This window comes from Eretmochelys imbricata, chromosome 7 (assembly GCF_965152235.1).
Source record: "Eretmochelys imbricata isolate rEreImb1 chromosome 7, rEreImb1.hap1, whole genome shotgun sequence".
Lineage (NCBI taxonomy): Eukaryota > Metazoa > Chordata > Testudines > Cheloniidae > Eretmochelys > Eretmochelys imbricata.
The window spans coordinates 124,180,820-124,198,830 of NC_135578.1; the positions used below are offsets into that span (position 1 = coordinate 124,180,820).

The 18,011-nt window shown below is 39.7% G+C and overlaps 1 protein-coding gene across 3 annotated transcripts in view; it reads left to right on the forward strand.

The window, feature by feature from the left end:
• Positions 1-18,011, forward strand: part of LCOR (ligand dependent nuclear receptor corepressor) — a 110,735-nt gene that overhangs the window by 33,819 nt on the left and 58,905 nt on the right. For all 3 annotated transcript variants that reach the window (XM_077823344.1, XM_077823342.1, XM_077823343.1), the window contains 2 exons: positions 13,996-14,061; positions 14,473-14,552. The gene's annotated coding sequence lies outside the window, so the exon portion shown is untranslated. The remainder of the gene's footprint in view (positions 1-13,995; positions 14,062-14,472; positions 14,553-18,011) is intronic.

Sequence of the window (18,011 nt, forward strand, 5' to 3'; positions counted from 1 at the left end):
TAGATAAGAAGCGGGCATAATTATCTCCCGTACATGTAAGCAAACTTGTTTCTCTTAGCGATTGGCTGAACAAGAAGTAGGACTCAGTGGACTTGTAGGCTCGAAAGTTTTACATTTGTTTTGTTATGGAGTGCAGTTATGTAACAAAAAAAAAAATCTACTTTAGTAAGTTGCACTTTCACGATAGAGATCGCACTACAGTACTTGTATGAGGTGAATTGAAAAATACTATTTCTTTTGTTTGTCATTGTAATCAAATGTAATACAAAATAAGCACTGTACAGTTTGTATTCTGTGTTTGTAATTAAAATCAATATATGTGAAAATGTAGAAAAACACCCTAAAATGTTTAATACATTTCAGTTGGTATTCTATTGTTTAACAATGTGATTAAAACTGCGATTAATATCTATTATTTTTTGAGTCAATCGCGTGAGTTAACTGCAATTATGCTACAGCCCTAGTTTACATGTATTCAAGTTGGCAGTGCCTGATGAAATTCATTCTAGGATACGTAAGGAGCTAGCTAAAGGAATATCAGAACAGTTAGCAGGTTTCTTTAAGAACTCCTGGAGGACAGGTGAGGTCCTAGAAGACTGGAGAAGGACAAACATAGTCCCTATCTTTAAAAAGGGGAAGAAAGAGGACTTGGGGAATTATAGACCACTCAGCCCAACCTTGATACCTGGAAAGACACTGGAACAAACTATTAAGCAATCATTTTGTAAGCACCTAATAATAGGGTTGTAGGGAATAGCCAGCATGGATTTGTTAAGAACAAATGCCAAACCAGCCTAAATTCCTTCTGTGAGTGAGTTACTGGCCTACAAGGGAGGGAAGCAGTAGATGTGGTATATCTTGATTTTTAAAATAAGGCTTTTGACACAGTCCCACATACATTCTCAAACAAACTAGGGAAATGTCTAGATTAAATTACTATGAGGTGGTTGCATAACTGATTGGAAGACCATACTCATCAATTAGTTATGAATGGTTTGCTGTCAAACTGGGAGGGCATATTTAATGGGATTCTGCAGGGGTCAGTCCTGGGGTCTGATACTGTTCAGTATTTTCATATATGATTTGGATAATGGATGGAGAGTGTGCTTATAAATTGAGAGGGTTGCAAGCACTTTGTTGGGATAGTATTAGAATTCAAAATGCCCTTGACAAATTGGAGAATTGATCTGAATTCAACAAGATGAAATTCAGTAAAGACAAGTGCAAGGTAGTACACTTAGGAACAGAAAGTCAAATGCACATCTACTACCCAGAGAATAACTGGCTAGGTGGTATTGCTGCCAAAAAGGAGCTGTAGATTGTAGTGGATCACAAACTGAATATGAGTCAATATGATGCAGCTGTGAAAAAGGCTAATATTCTAGGGTGTATTAACAGGAGTGTCATGGAAGACACAGGAGGTAATTGTCCCACTTTACTTGGCTCTGGACTACTGTGTCCAGTTCTGGGTGCCATGCGTTAGGAAAGGTATGGACAAATTGGGGAAAGTACAGAGAAAAGCAACAAAAATGATAAAAGATTTAGAAAAACCTATCCTCTGATGAACCATCAGAAAAACTGGGCATGTTATTCTTGAGAAAAGAAGACTGAGGTGGACTTGAAAACAGTCTTCAACTATGCTAAGGGCTGTTCTAAAGAAGACGGTGATTAATTGTTCTCATTGTCTACTGAAGGTAGGCTGAGAAGTAATGGTCATAAATCTCCCTTACTGTAGATTAGGCTAGATATTAATAACTTTCTCTATGTAAGGATAGTTGAGCTCTGGAATAGGCTTCCGAGGAAGGTTGGGGAATCCCCATTATTGGAAGTTTTTGAAAGGGGGTTGGACAAACACCCCTCAGGGGTGGTCTAGGTTTATTTGGTCCTGCCATAGCACAGGGTGGGGCTGGACTTGATGACTTCTCGGAGTCCCTTCCAGCCCTATGTTTCTATGATGATTAGCAATTGGAACCATTTGCCAAGGGTTGGGGTGGATTCTCCATCACTGACCATCTTAAAATCAAGATTGGATGTTTCTCTAAAAGATCTTCTCTAGGAATTAGTTCCATGTTCTGTGTTATACAGGTTAGACTAGATGATCCTAGTGGTCCTTTCTGGCCTTGAGAATGTGAACCCTTCTGTATAGCCTACACAACTGAATGATGCAAGATTAAGGCTAAAAGATTAGTTAATTTCAAAGAATTAGACACACAATGATGATAAACATTAGGCTGAAAAACAGGGGCTGTAAACCCCCATGCTTCAGTCAGTTACTCATGACTTGAGCATTGCGAGAAACTTTCCCTAGGGTCAGATTAGTCCGTAGCTGGCTACTGCATGGTTTCTACCACCTTCCTTTGAAGCAGCTAGTACTGGACTATGCGGACCACTGACCTGGTATGCCAGTTATAGTCTCCAGGCAATATACTTCTACTAATAGTTCAAGTTGGTTTAGAGCTAGTAAGGACTTAGGGCGTAACAGAGGATTATCAGCTATACCAAAGGTGCTGCCCTAGAACCAGAGAAATAGCAGAGCCTATAACTAAGTGACTGGGGCCTGGGGCATTAGAAGATGCCTTCTTCAGAGCTAAAATCAGTTGTACCTCACCCTGCAGCTCAAAAAGGTGCTTTACCTACAGTTTCAGAAAGAACTATCACATTTTGTAGGCGTACATCTGCATGCCCAGGCAGATGCTGTGCTCTGTATACTTAGAAGTGGATGTTTCTCGTTAGGAAGACAACCTCATCATCTGCTATGAGCAACTCCCATTCATCCCCCAATTACCCACTCCACTTTTGAATATTCTGCATCCTTTCTGAGCCCTTAGGATCATTCCTTCCCCAGACCACCCTCCCTTGCTACAAGAGACTGGAAGGCCATCTGCTCAAAGGAAAGACGACTAAAATAAAGTACTCTAGTGAATATTAAGGGGTAATTCTTCCTAACAGAAGTTGTCCATTTTTCTTACTGACTCAGTCCTACAAATGAAACTCTGTCATTTAGAATACTTCCTTTCCACCCCATGCTGCATCACCCTGTTCTACAGCTCTAATACCTTCGGAAGAAGGTGGTAAGGAAACAGATTAATCTTGTGGTAAGAAGTAGTGACCTACCTTAGGGTCACTAGGAAACCAGAACTCAAGCATAAATATAAAGACTCAAGTTATTAAAAAAAAAATTAGGTCATTTAATATTTTAAAGATAAAAGAGGAAAATAAGTTAGACACACTTTCACCTGCAGAATTTAGACTTAGCCCATATAGATTCTCCCTCCATGTCAGTAATCTGCAAACTTTTTTCCATATTCTCAAGGTTTCCCATTAAGCCCCATTCTCAAAGAAAGAGTTCTGTTTTCTTTGCAAAATAACTGAAAAAAGAGGAAGGCAGAACAGAAGAATGTTGCCCAATGCTCTGAGTCATAAAAAATGGAAACAGTGACCACTGTAGTATGATTGGTGGGGTGGAAAAAAACAGTTACCCTGTCAGAAGGGGACTTGTTCCTAAAAGAGACCTACTGTTTGGGTGTTTTGATACTAAGTGAGGGGGGCCATATAAGTATGTAGATCATTTTAATAGACTCAGCCCTGAGCTTCACCAGCCTCTCTGTTTCACCAGCACTGCATTGTGTTGAGATATTGCACCGAAAGCAAGAGAGTGAAGTCTCCTCTTATTTTAAGAGTGGACTTGATCCCTATCTATAAGCACCTGCACATGGAAAAGATACCTGACACTAGGAGGCTTGAGAGTTTGCAATTCTGGACATACAAATAGGGGTATAGAAGCGGGTAGGCAAGGTATTGGTAAAGCATAAATTATACAATAAGCAAATGTCTCTTAAAAGAGATCCTTGGCAGCCTTCTTTCTATAAGCCACCTCATGATCTTTCACATAAAATTTAGATTTGCTCACTAGTGCTATGAGCAAATGCCTTTAGCATTTGACCTAGCTAAGAAACCTTCCCATGCATCATTGTAAGAATTCTTAGGGCACTGATAGCTACCTGGAGACTGAAGGATATACTTGTCCATCTTTCATGAGACTAGTCAACTGATGGGTTACCAAGAACAGGTTCTCCCATGGTCAGGTGATCTCTGGCGATTATAAATTACAGCCTGAAAAGCTCTTTTAGTTCATCCAGAGAACCTGATACCTTGTCTGCCTGAGACACCAAAGCATAAGCTCCTCTCTCTTAACTATTTATTTATTTAGGAAGTTTTAACAGGTTTGCAAATCCTTGCCATATAACTATCAGAGACAAAAAACACTCGTTACAGCAGTGAGCTTTTGTTTAGGGAAGCACTATACTGTAATAAAATAATTTGTTCTCTCTGCTAACATGTTGTGGAGTGAGCATCTTTAAACAGCATCAGCCTCTCAAGTGAGGAACGTTGAATGGACTTTTCAAAGATCTACATCAGTTCCTAGAGGCCCATCACATTTTATCCGATGGACACCATGAGAACTATTCTGTAGACCAAGGGATGTGGAAGAATTAGGTAGGGTTCTCCATTACATGGAACCACACACCTTCCTAACAAGATCTCAAAAACACCTACCTTCCATATCCTCTATAGCAAGGGGAAACACAGCTTGAACAATAAACTGAGTAAGCCAGCAACAGATCCCCTCCACCCTTAGCAAAGAAATTCAGATGGCCAAAGATATATCTCTTGGTATCCAAAACAAAAGCCGCGTCACTGATCAGGAGATTATTCTAACAGGTTCACAGAGTGATATCCCATATGGGAGCCAAAGTGAGATGATAAAATTTCCTGTGTTTGAGGATTTTCTTATTCAAAGTGAAACAAGCCAAATTCCTGAAGCTTCAGTTAGGCATATTTCTCTGAATTTCTGTGTGGAATTTGGTTTCAATCAGGAAGGATAATATTCAAGGCAAAAACACTTTTGTTATGATTGGCAATACAAGGCCAATGAAAAAAGAAGAATAAAATCATCCTATGTTCATATTGAAACTATTGAATTTCTCAAATATTTGTTCTGAGCATTTTGTATTAATTAAAACTTTCATTTTCATTTCAAGGCCAGTTGGTTGAATCAGGTCAAGATAATAAGATGAGTGGAATAAGCTTGAGTCAGTCTGTGTTCAATGAAATTAACCTTAAAGTTTAGAGAGCCAATTCTGTATCTGTTTGCATGCAAAAACAAAAGAACACATGAATTTTCCAGGCAGAAAGGCCTACTCAGCTTAGCTCCTAGATGCTCCTTGCATAACAGTGGCCAACAGCACACCAATGGAAGATGCCCCTGGAGGGAGCTTCAGCTATTTTATATAGGAAGTATGAAGAGATTACTGGCTTGTCTACATGATGGAGTAATGTGCACATGTGGAGGTGTGATTTTTAAAATGCACTGATGTGTTGCACATTAATCAGTCCATGCAGACCTTACTGGTGCTCACTAAAGGTATATTAAAGTACACTAGAGAACCTTGAGAGCACACCAACATGATCTACATGAACCTGTTAATTTGGAACACCCCTGTAGTGCACATTACCCCACTGTATAGACAAGCCCTATGACAGCGCTACGGTGGTTTGAATGTTCTGATTGTGTATTTACATTCGTTAACATGTTTTGGATGTCTTAAACTTAACCCCAACTGTGAATTTCCTGGATTTATAATGCTGTTTTGAGATAATTATAACATCTCTGTAATATAGTTCACCTTAAATTACCAAGATGTACTTTCAAACTTAACTCCACTTTAATGTAGTTTTTATTTGGGAATTTTATACTAGCACCTCGGACATGTGCTGTGTTTCTTGGATCTCACACAGATGCAGTACATAGCCTTGTGTTCCTGCTCTTGCCAAAGGGCAGTTCCAGTCTGTGTTTAGTCATGCACCCAAATTCAGCTTAGCCACACGTTAGTTTGGAAATGGAATCATTAGCAAAGGTGTGGTCTTCTAGAGTTATCAAAGATATTTAGCTACTTGTCAAAAATTCACTAGCAAAATGGCATTTGGAACAATGTAGATATTGCTTTCACAAGGTGTGTGTCAAACACTCTAGAATATCTTTTGATTAGGTTCTGTCTCAGATGGAAAGTAGTCATGCTGAAGAAGCATGTTTCTATAAAAGCAAGCATTGTAGGAAATTGTAAACCAGGCTTCAATTCCTCTTGCCAACACATAGTTTCTTGTTGGCGGCTTTCGAGGATGATCTAGGTTTTCTAGTGCATCTAAGGATGTATTTTGTGAGTTCTGGCCAGCCCTGCTTCCCCTCCCCCCCTTAAATCTTCTGTATAGTGTCTGTCTGCCTGGTTTCTTGTTAAGTGAAAGTGAGCTTCCTGACAGCCTGTTAGGATCTCAGAATGTGGGTGCTTTATTTGCAGAACCTCAGCTTTCACCTGTATAATGCAATACTAAAAATCAAACCCCACTTTCCTTTCAAAGTTTAATACACATTTTTTGTTTTTTTAAATAAACCAACAACCTTGCCCCAAGATGGAATGACCTATTTAAAGGTAAAAAGAGATTATTTACATGTAGTATATAGACAATTACAGAAAATCTTTCATTCTTTACCATCCTGTGGTCTTTGGGGTTGGTTTGAAGGAACAACTAAGAAGAAGGTCCCAAAGTCTGGTCGGTGGAGCATTGGCTGATGCTCAGAAGAAAGCTGGTTGGTCACATGGGGCCAGCTTGTCTTGGTTTCCAGTTGCTAAGGTGTGTTACAATAGATAAAATGTCACTTTCCTAATACTGCTTTTCCACGTAAACAATTGTTGCAAAGATGTTATGTCCTCATGAATGGAAGAGAAGGGTCACAAAGGAAGGGAAGGTGGTCAGTGAGACAATACCTCTATTAAAATGTGTCCATAATATTAAAAAGTTTGAGAAATCCTGATATAAAGCATCAGCAGAAAGGCAGATTAAAAAGAGAGGCAGCATATACAGGCAGACTCTCCTTCCCACCTCCACCCTCTCCAAACCCCTAGAATATTTAAGCTCAGTCAGCCAGAGCAATTGCCACTTCATGGAAAAGATGATGAGGTAACTGCCACTTTGACACAATCCTCGGATATTTTTTATTTCTATCAGGTTTTTGGTCTGGAGATAGCATGGAGACTACATGGTGTCCACTAGTGGTTGAGTCTCCTCTAGACAAAACTGTCCAGACTTAAAAATCTACCCACAATCTTCGATACCATTAGCTCCACCTCTGTGGTCAACCCTACTGAGGACTCCAGTGGAATGGATGAGTTCACACTGGATGGGATGTGTTTTCTACCTGGACAGGAAGGCTAGCTAAGTGGTTCGGGTGCTCGTCTGGGACTTAGGAGACTTGGGTTTGATTCCTTGCTCTGTCACAGGCTCCTGTAGTTACTTAGTTCCCCATCTGTCAGGTGTGGCTAGTAGTGCTTCCATTCCTCATGGACTGTTGGGAAGATAAATACATTAGATTATGAGGTATTCAGATACTGTTGTAATGGGGGCAATATACGTTCCTAATATGTCTAGATTTTAGAGAGGTGTACTGGATAGTTGCCTATCCACTTTGAAAGCTGTCTTGGAGAGGATTCTGCCGGGGTTTTCTGTTGTGTATATTAGGCTGTTGGAGACATTGGGGGTTGCAGCGCTATTAGCATATGAGAGTACCTGGCTGTCACAGAATCATAGAAGTGTGAAACTGGAAGGGATCTCAATAGGTCATTAGTCCAGAGGTTCTTTTTCTTTCTGAAGCCCCCTCAATGTGCTATAAAAACTACGCCCCACCTGTCCCAAAAACTGGTTTTGTGCATATAAAAGCCAGCACCAGCGTTAGGGGATAGCAAGCAGGGCAGTTGGCTCAGACCACATGCCACCAGGGCCCCACAAGTTAAGCTGCCCAGGCTTTGGCTTCAGCCCCGGGTGGTAGGGCTTGGGGCATTGGGCTTCAGCCTTGTATGGCAAGGCTTCGGCTTTCTGCCCTGAGCCCTAGTGAGTCTAACACCGGCCCTGCTTGGCAGACCCCTTGTAACCTGCTCATGGTCCCCCAGGGGGTCCCACACCCCTAATTGAGAACTGCTGATCTAGTCCATCCTCTACACTCAAGGCTGGGCTAAATAATAATTAGACTGTCCCTAACAAGTGTTTGTCTAACCTGTTCTTAAAACCTTCAATGACACAACCTCCCTAGGCAATTTATTCCAGTTCTTAACTATCCTGACAGCTAGGAAGTTTTTCCTAATGTCCCCAGCATTCCAAAATTTACTAAAATAATCAACATTAACAGTCCAGTGAGCTCCTCCTCATACAGCTCATTAAAAACTCTTACATCCAAGTTATCCATATGGACTGATTTAGTAGTTGTTGTTGTTTAACATCCTCCTTAGTTACTGTTGGACTGGAAATACAGCATAATCTGATATGAATACATCATCCTGCTTTTTCTTTTATATAGAACAGAAATAATTATTGAACACTTCTGTCTTTTTCTTTGATATTATTGACAGTTCTACCATTTGCATATATTAATGAACTCCACACACACACACACAATACTTTATAGCTGCTATCACTTCCCCTCTAAGCCAGGTTGGTATTTTAACCAGCACAACCTTCTTTCTTGATTGTGGCTTTCTGAGCATCTAGTAAAATGCTCTTAAAGAGTTCCCAATTACCATTCAGATCTTTCTCTTTAAATTCTTTCTCCCAGCTGAATTGGCTCATAATTGCTTTCAGTTTTGTGAAATTGGCCCTTTTTAAAGCACCAGTTATATATTTTACTGGTCTGGATTTATTCTGTTTGCACATCATACATGTGATCAAGTCACGATCATTTGTACCTAACCTGCCATTAATTTTTAGTTCTGTGATCAATTCTTCATCTGTCAAGATGAAGTGTAATATAAAATTCCCCCATCTTGGATGTAACACCTTTTGAATTAGGAAATTGTTATCTGTAATGGAATCTTGAGGGTGAGAGTGAACGGGTTGTAAAAGGAGGTGAAGTGCTTATACTTTCAGCAACTGTGGGGTTGGCAGAGTAAAGGTATGTATGTTAATGGGGTCTAGTGGGGCATTGTTGAAGGTGGGCAGAGTTAAGGTTACATGACCAACATTAACTGATTTTCATGATTTTCAGAAGTTTGAATTTTGCTCAACTCCAACGCCAAGGGGATGGCATACCACCACACTACCTTAACTCTGCATTAACATTTTTTTTTTGTCATTGAATTACCTGATCTCTCCTTCCCCAACTCTTCCCACATGTTACATTGTTTTATATTACAACCAGACCATTGAGTAGGCCCCTACATTAACCCAATATAAACAAAATATACTACTTTACAAAAATCCTGCAGAAAGTTTTAAAAATCAACTAAAACACACTTTTTGGGTTCTACCCAAAGTGCTTGTGTTTGTTTTTGTGCTCCCTTTAGTGGCGCTTCAGCGGTTGAAGTGAGCTGTAGCTCACGAAAGCTCATGCTCAAATAAATTGGTTAGTCTCTAAGGTGCCACAAGTCCTCCTGTTCTTTTTACAATAATGATGGACTCTTCCCAAATGCCTGAGACAGAGGTTTAGGGTACCTGTAAATAAATTGTGGGTGCATTCCTATCATTGGGTCTTTTGTAATGTTTCGTTTCTAACTAAGGAATTATGATAATTCAGATTGGAACAAAGTTACTTTCTTAGATCAGTTTGATATGTACTGTTTCATTTAAAATGCCTAAGCTGTTACAGGCAAAAACGTGCTCAGCTAAGCAGCAAGATGTGTCTCGTTTACCTATGTTAAGCAGTGAAGTGAGACCCAAACCTTGCAATTATCATAGTCTTATCCATGGTACAAAATTAAGGAAAGTAACAGTTTTAAGAAGGCTGGTTATCTTGGTGGTTTGACTTGCATTGTTACTTCTGTCATAACTGTATGCATAATGCTCTACACATTAATTAAATGTGATGTCCTTGATCCATTGCCCAGTGTTTGCCTTAAAATAATTACAGGCTTCAATCCTGCAGCCTGAATGAGTGAATCCCTGTGCCCATGTAGAGCCGCATTTATTGACTTCAGTGGAAGTCCTTGTGGTTTGTACGGGTGTGAGAATGAGATCATAGGGCTGAAGTCTTAGTGATCTTGTTTGAACCTGGGTTAGTGACAAACCTTGGGGAAGTAGGAGTAGGAGAGGACAAAGGGCCACAGCAAACAGTATGCAGTTTCTGAGTTTGGTGATGCTTTTCCCCTTTGGGGGGGGGGGGGGGGGAGTTTACAGGCCTCACTAATATTTTTTTCATCATTAATATTTTAAGCAGCCTTATTATTGGTTAAGCACTGCAAATGTTGTTGGCTATTGGGTCTAAAAGAAGACCTGAGGTGCTTACACCCTAATTAGATCTTTTTCAAAGCTTGAAGTATTGAGCCACCATTTTTCTGCATATGGGTTAGGAAAACTGTTTGTAGCATCATGGCTCCATAATACCTCTTTGCCAGGGCATGTGTTTGGGGGGGGGGAAGTGTCCATTCTCTTTTTACAGTTACCTAGATATAGAGGCAAAGGCACTTTGGTACTATGTGAGCATGAAAACCTGGATAATCAACCTGCTTTATTGAGCTCGCTACTGTTAGCGGGTAAATGGCACATCCAGATTTTGAAGCCAACACTTCATGAAGGTGAACATAGTTGTGGAGAAGAGAATTCACACTCTTTTTCCAAGGCTGGGTTAATGGGTGGGCAGCTTGGTGGTGTACATTGGGCAGGGTCTCAGAGATGACTTACAAAAATTTTTGTTTTAATTGGAATTTTTACCTGTAGTTTCTTTATGATTGACAAAGAAGGCCTGACACGCATGTGGGTTTTTTTAACCTTACAAGCAAACATCAGGAAGGTCAATATGAAGTCTACTCTCCTCAGGTTTTGCTAGAAAGTTCTTGGAGGATGTGTTGTTAACTCTTGCACCTAAAGTAACATTTTTTTAGGTATTGAAGGAAATGGGTGTTAACAATATTTAAAACTTTTTAATAGTCTGAATATAGAAATGCATTCCCTTGTCAGTTGTTCCGGTTTGGAGGTTTTTGACTGCTTTACTAATTCTCCAGACACCATAGAGCCTTCTAGAGTGAACAAGATCTAACTACTAATGTGCAAGCAAAAAAAAATCCCCACAAACCCCTAAAAACGCCCCAGCACTTCTTTGAGCATTATTAATGCATTATAAAGAATAAAAAGACAAATTCTGTTTGTTTTTCCCTGTCTTCCCTCTGCAGGTCACTTTTAACATTAGACAAAGCTTTAGACAGTATAGAAGCATAGATTCTGTGGAACAGTCTGGGAAATGTTAAAAACTGCAGAAACCCTCAGAAATCATGGGATCTTTATTCCCCTCCTTCTCCTCTCATTGTCTGTGATTTTCTGTGATTTTTCCACTGGCCCTGCTCTTTAGCTGCAGTGAACTATCAAATACTGAGGTAGAAGATGAAAATATACACACAAAGAATTTAACAAAGGCAGCCATGTTAATTTTTATTCCATTTGAAATGCAGGGAAAAAATCATCTTCCAAATGGAAAAGGACAAAATCGGTGGGAAAAGAAATGTTCTTTTCAAGCTTCTAAGAGCAGTGACAATGGAGAGAAAAAATACTATAAAAAGTAGGCAGTTCCTTTTTCAAAATTTTGTTTTTAGTATATTATGCATGATTCATTCTGCACAAATGCTTTTTTGAAATCCTAAGTGATTGAACATAACATGGCAAGTCTTATTCCACCTTTGCTATGTTGCACTCTGCATTTTTTTTTTTTTTTTTGGTTCGGCTGCATGGTTGTTCTGCCAGGTCCTTAGTATAATTTTTGAATACATTCATTCTTCCCTTATTTGCCATTTTTAATGTCAAGCATTGCACATAAGATGTTCTGCCGTTGCTATGCAACTGCTAAATCCAATATTTAATATTAATAAAAACTGAGTGGCATTAACATCAGTAAGAACAGTGGGCTAGCGAACTACGATTGTACAATATCCAGACTGTAAAACTCGGCCGTGATTGCAATATGCTGTTGCATGCATGACAAACTGTGGGGCATGAGTCATCGTCAGGCACTATTTTAAGAATGGTGAGTTTGAGTTAAATCTCTGTGCTCCATTGATTTTTTTTTTTTTTAACAACAAAAACGTGAAAAGATGTGAGGTTGATTGGCCATATTACTTTAGGGTTTATTTCATAAGTGAGTTGTTATGGTCATTGTCCCATCAATCATAGTAAAGGGGTCAAAATTTGGAGCGTAAGGGTCAATACCCTGATTCTTCTATTTTTCTTCTCTTAGGTAAGGTGGGTCGGCCCTTCCCCATTGTTTCTGCTACTTCTTGAAGCCTGAATTGGCTCTTTTGGAGGCAGTGCTGCTTCCTGCTTGACAAAGTGCTGCTTGATGGGATCTTTTTTCTTTATCTCCTTAAATAATCCTTCCTCTGATGTTCTCTCCTCTCTTCCCTCTTCCTCTTCACGGTTGCCATTTTTTCACCTTGGCTCTCCTCCCCAGCTCTTCTAGCATTGAATATTCGCATCGGTCTCCGTGTTCATACTAGAGGTGCTACCGCCATTGAGATCATGCCTTGGCAGTACTTTTAGCATCTAAATGGCATCAAATGCTAGAAGTGCTTCCAAGGTCTTAGATCTGATGTCGAAAGTTGTTAATGCTTCTAGTGTTGCACAAGAACTGTAGCTAGCATCAAATGGAGGAGTAGTGCTGTTCGTGGTCTCCACTGAGACCCTGACCGTGCTGTCCAAAGGATAAGACATGACATCAGGTCAGGATTCTGTACGCACAGGGAGCAGTGCTGCCTTCTGAAATAACTGCTCTTTTCCAATATTAAGCTTAGTTGCTGTAAATCAACTTGAATTCTAACTAGTTTAAAAACAAAACTTGAAAGTAGTTTCAGGCCTGAAACCCCCTGCCAGTTTCTGTGGTTTTACAACCACATTTTCTCCTCAGTTTCAAAAATGATTTTCTCTCTTCTATTGCTGTGTTTGAAAGACCCACACAAACAGGAGAAACTGATGAACTGACTGTACACAAAGTGCTATCAAAAGCACAGAGTAACCATACTTAGAGAAATATTTTTTCTTTGATTTTTTTTCAGTTACAATCTTAGGTGTCACTTCTGGCAGCAGTAGGTAAAACATTTTCATACAGAAATAGGATTGAGTTGACTGTCTCCCTTTTTAAGACTGTCTTTGCCCTTTCAGTATTCACTCACTTTTAACTTGTCTTCTGGTCAATATTGGGTAGTTAATGCCTCTGAAGACTTTGCTGCTAGGTAGGATTTAGATTAATATTGACTTTATATAGTGGCACTAATTTAGGAGAGAGGGTTAATCTTTTTCTGAGGGAACTAAAATTGATTAGCACTTAAGAGAGGCATAGAACATTGCATGAGGGTAATTTGGACTATATATAAGATGTAGGCTGGTGACGCTGAATATATAATTATTTGAATTTGTTTCTTATGTGATATAGGATTGCTGAAATTCTCTTCCTTTTCGGATTCCTCCTCCCCAAGAAGTTATGAGGGAGAAGTTTGAAAATTGACTCTAGCCTATGTTGAAATTCAGAATATTGAAATTTAGAACAAGGCACAGAATCATTTGTGATGAAGAGGTCAAAGGGCTTTTCACTGGGAAAATTATACATCCTTTGAAATTGAATTTTGATGCTTAAGGAATGAATATTTTGGGAAAGTGCCTTGAATTGAGAGGTACATTGTAGAAACTAAAACTTCACATTATCTTTCCAAAATCATTTCCATTCTGTCTAACATGGTTCTATATTGTAATCCAGTTATCTGTAAAAGTACTGTAATGAAGCTGGACTCTAGGTTTTGTTATGATTTTTTTGGTAGTTCAGGCATTTCAACTGACCTATAGATCTTGGGAATACTAGGAGAAAACATGATCACGTTTGTTCTTGGAATAGATAAATACAGGACTGCTATTGTAAATATTCTGGTAGTGACGTCCTTAATCTGGAAAGCTAACAATTCTTTTCTTTGCTTTTAGGGTTTGAAAGTATTCTAGAAGGGCTGTTTGGACCTGGATTATTAAAAGATCTCTGTTTGTTTAAAGGTATTCAGTCTTTATTTTTGTGTCTTGTTCTGCATTTCTAACCACAGAAGCAATTTCAGCTCTGCCTCTAGAAAATGTGTGTTACCGTGGTGATTTGTGCTTTTTTCCCTCCCCCCAGGCAGTGCTCACAGTTAGTTTCATATTGGCTAAAATTACTAATGAATGTGCGTTCATCTTTATGTAGCTGGCAGTGTATTTGGCGTTGCTTAGAAAAAAACAGGTTCATTGTGCGTAGATCAATTGTATATAGTTTTGTAATATTCTGGGATTTAAAACATGTCAGAAACTAAATCTGCATCTGCAGAATCTAGGGAAGAATGTTGTGAAACAGGTATTTATTGGTTTGTCTTTTGGCACCAGTAAGTTGTGGTTTATGAATATGAAGTAATTTGCTATTCCTCTGATTTACAGACTGCGAGCCCGAAGGTGTTTCTGATTGGTCTTTTGATGAAAATTGTCTTTTCTGCTGCTTGCGAAGAGAAAAAGTGAAGGTAACAATGCAGATGTGTAAAGCTAATAGGTTGTGCTTTTTTTCCACTTGTCCCAGTTATATAGAAATATAATTATGTAACTGGAGGAAGATCTGTCATTCCCCCTAACACTCCCCTTTCCCTCTTAAAGTTTTTTTCTATTGGTAAACCTAATACAAGTTAATGGGCAAAGATTTCTCTCTTCTGTGTAACTTCTCTCTGTGTGTGGTGTATGTTGTTTGGTTTTTTTTTATTTTTGTTTTAAAGGACTACCTGGAAAGAAAGTATGGATCACATGCTCCATTGTAAGCATTGCGGCTTGCACATCCTCACTGTAGTCAGTGACTGCCCTCCTCTGTGGCATGGAGATGCAGAGTCCCGGCATGCAGTCTTGTTCCATATCCTGGGATCTGTTTTTTCCCTGAATAAAAGGGCTCATCTACATAATAGAGTTGTTTGCCACATTTGTAACCAAGTCACAGCCTGGATGTGGAGGAGCACAGTCTGTGTCCACACACAAGTTTTGTAGCCAGACTGTACCCATGCTTGCAACAAGTGCTAGCACATGGTCACTGCCCAGTCCATGTGCAGAAATGTGGTTCTGTAATGTAGGCAAAAAGGCTTAACTGTCTCAGTGAAATCTGGCTAGCTGGTCCTCTGCTCTGACTTCTTTCTGCAGGAAGTGATCACATAGTATAATATACCATGTGGTCTGTTAGCAGGTTCTCCCAGCACACTTGAAAAAAAATGACAAAGCCTTCTCTGCAACAGCTCAAGGCAATGTGGTTTGTGCAAATAGGAAGTGCCTTACTGTTCTATGTTGCTGGCTCCTAGCTGCTGTTAGCCACAATGCTCATGACATTGCCACCTTCTACTTACTTTTATATTAAGATTTTTTGTTAAGGCTCTCAGAGGGGGGAAAGAAAACAGATGCAGAACTGTTTTGAGAGGGGTACCTTGTCTTCCTTTAAGAGACACCCCTGACCAACACAGTGAGTTCTGAATACGATCTGCTTTGTTAGAGTAATGCTGTACTATTGTGGTAGCTGCTGTCAAAAGAACATAAGAGTGGCCGTACTGGGTCAGATCAGTGGTCCATCTAGCTTCAGAGGGAGTGAACTGAACAGGGCAATTATTGAGTGATCCATTCTCTGTCATCCAGTCCTGGCTTCTAGCAGTTAAAGGTTTAGGGATACCCTGAGCATTGGCTTGTGGCCCTGTCTGTCTTGGCTTATAGTCATTGATGGACCTATCTTCTATGAATCTATCTAATTCTTTTTTGAACCCAGTTATTTCTTTTGGCCTTCACAACATCCCCTGGCAATGAGTTCCACAGGTTGATCATGTGTTGCGTGAAGAAGTACTTCCTTATGTTTGTTTCAAACCTGCTGCCTATTAATTTCATTGGGTGACCCCTGGTTTTGTTATTATGTCAAGGGGTAAATAACACTTCCTTATTTATTTTTTCTCCACACCAGTCAAGATTTTATAGACCTCTGTCTCCTTTCAGTCATCTCTTTTCCAAGCTGAACAGTCCCAGACTTCTTAATCTGATCTCAGGTGGAAGCTGTTCCATACTCCTCCTCATTTTTGTTGTCATTCTCTACTTTTTCCAATTCTAATATATCTTTTTTTTTAAGAACGCAAGAACAGACAGACTGGGTCAGACGAAAGGTCCATCTAGCCCAGTATCCTGTCTTTTGACTGTGACCAATGCCAAGGGCCCCAGAGGGAATGAACAGAACAGGAAATCATCAAGTGATCCTTCCCTCGTCGCCCATTCCCAGCTTCTGGCAAGCAGAAGCCAGGGACACCATCCCTGTCCATTCTGGCTAATAGCCATTGATGGGCCTATCCTGCATGAACTTATCCAGTTATTTTTTGAGATGGGGTGACCAGAACTGTACTAAGAATTCAAGGTGTGGTTGTACTATAGATTTCTGTAGTGGCATTATGATATTTTCTGTTTTATTATCTATCCCTTTGCTACTGGTTACTAACATTCTGTTAGCTTTTTTGACTGTTGCTGCATGTTAGTAAATGTTTTTAGATAACTATCCACGATGGCTCCCAGACCTCTTTCTTGAGTGGTTACAGCTAATTTAGACCTCATCCTTTTGGTATGTATAGTTGGGATTATGTTTTCCAATGTGCATTACTTTGTATTTATCAACATTGACTTTCATCTGCCATTTTTTTGCCCAGTCACGTGGTTTTGTGAGATTCCTTTGTAACTCTTCACAGTCTGCTTTGGACTTAACTATCTTGAGTAATTTTGTATCATCTGCAAATTTTGCCCTCTCGCTGTTTATCCCTTTTTCCAGATCATGGAACAGAAACTGACTTCAGTGTAGATTTTGGGGGACACTGCTATTTACTTCTCTCCACAGTGAAAACAGACCATTTATTCCTACCCTTTGTTTCCTATCTTTTAACCAGTCACTGATCCATGAGAGGACCGTCCCTCTTATCCCATGACTCCTTACTTTGCTTAAGAGCCTTTGGTGAGGGACCTTGTTAAAGGCTTTCTGAAAGTCCAAGTAAACTATAGCCACTGGATTCCCCTTCCTTGTTGATTCCCCCCTCCTCCGCAAGAATTCTAATAGATTATGAGGCATGATTTCCCTTTACAGAGGCTGTATTGACTCTTCCCCAACAAATCATGTTCATCTATGTGTCTGATCATTCTGTTCTCTGCTGTAGTTTCAACCAGTTTTCCTGGTATTGAAGTTATACCACCTGTAATTGCCAGGATTGCCGCTGGAGCCTTTAAAAAGAATCAGTGTCACATTGGCTATCCTCCAGTCATCTGGTATAGAGGCTGATTTAAGCAATAGGTTACATATCCCATTTAGTAGTTCTGCAATTTTATGTTTGAGTTGCTTTAGAACTCTTGGCTGAATCCCATCTGCTCCTGGTGACTTATTACTGTTTCATTTATCAGTTTGTTCCAAAACCGCACGAAATGCAAACTCTATGAATCAAATTAATCCTTGGTTTAGTTCAATCGAAGACAATGGATTTACATCAAGGATGAGCTTGGCTCTATTATCAGGAGCTGATACAAGGCTGGGAGGCCCCATCTGTGGAAGTGGAATCAGATGGCGGATAAGCAGATTTGAGAAGGATTTGGGTGAATCTGAATTGCCTATTTAGACAAACAGTCCCACAGAAAATAAAGATACTGAAGGGTCTGGTATTGCTCGGTGCACGGCAAAAATCTAAGACGAGCATCTGCAATTTGGTCCATTTTGTGCAAATCAGGTATGGTCCTCTTGTTCCTCTCCCATTGCTAATACAACCCGTAGCTGAAAGCTTGGATGTCCCTGCTGTATTGTGAATATAGCATGCTAGCTTTTTCTTTCTAGTATCAACACATGGTTCCAGTTGTGCACAGGACTTGACCGTTGTGTACACTGAGTGAGATAAACCTTAAAGTATAGACGTTAATGTGCAGCAAATGCTTACTCTTTAGGGTCA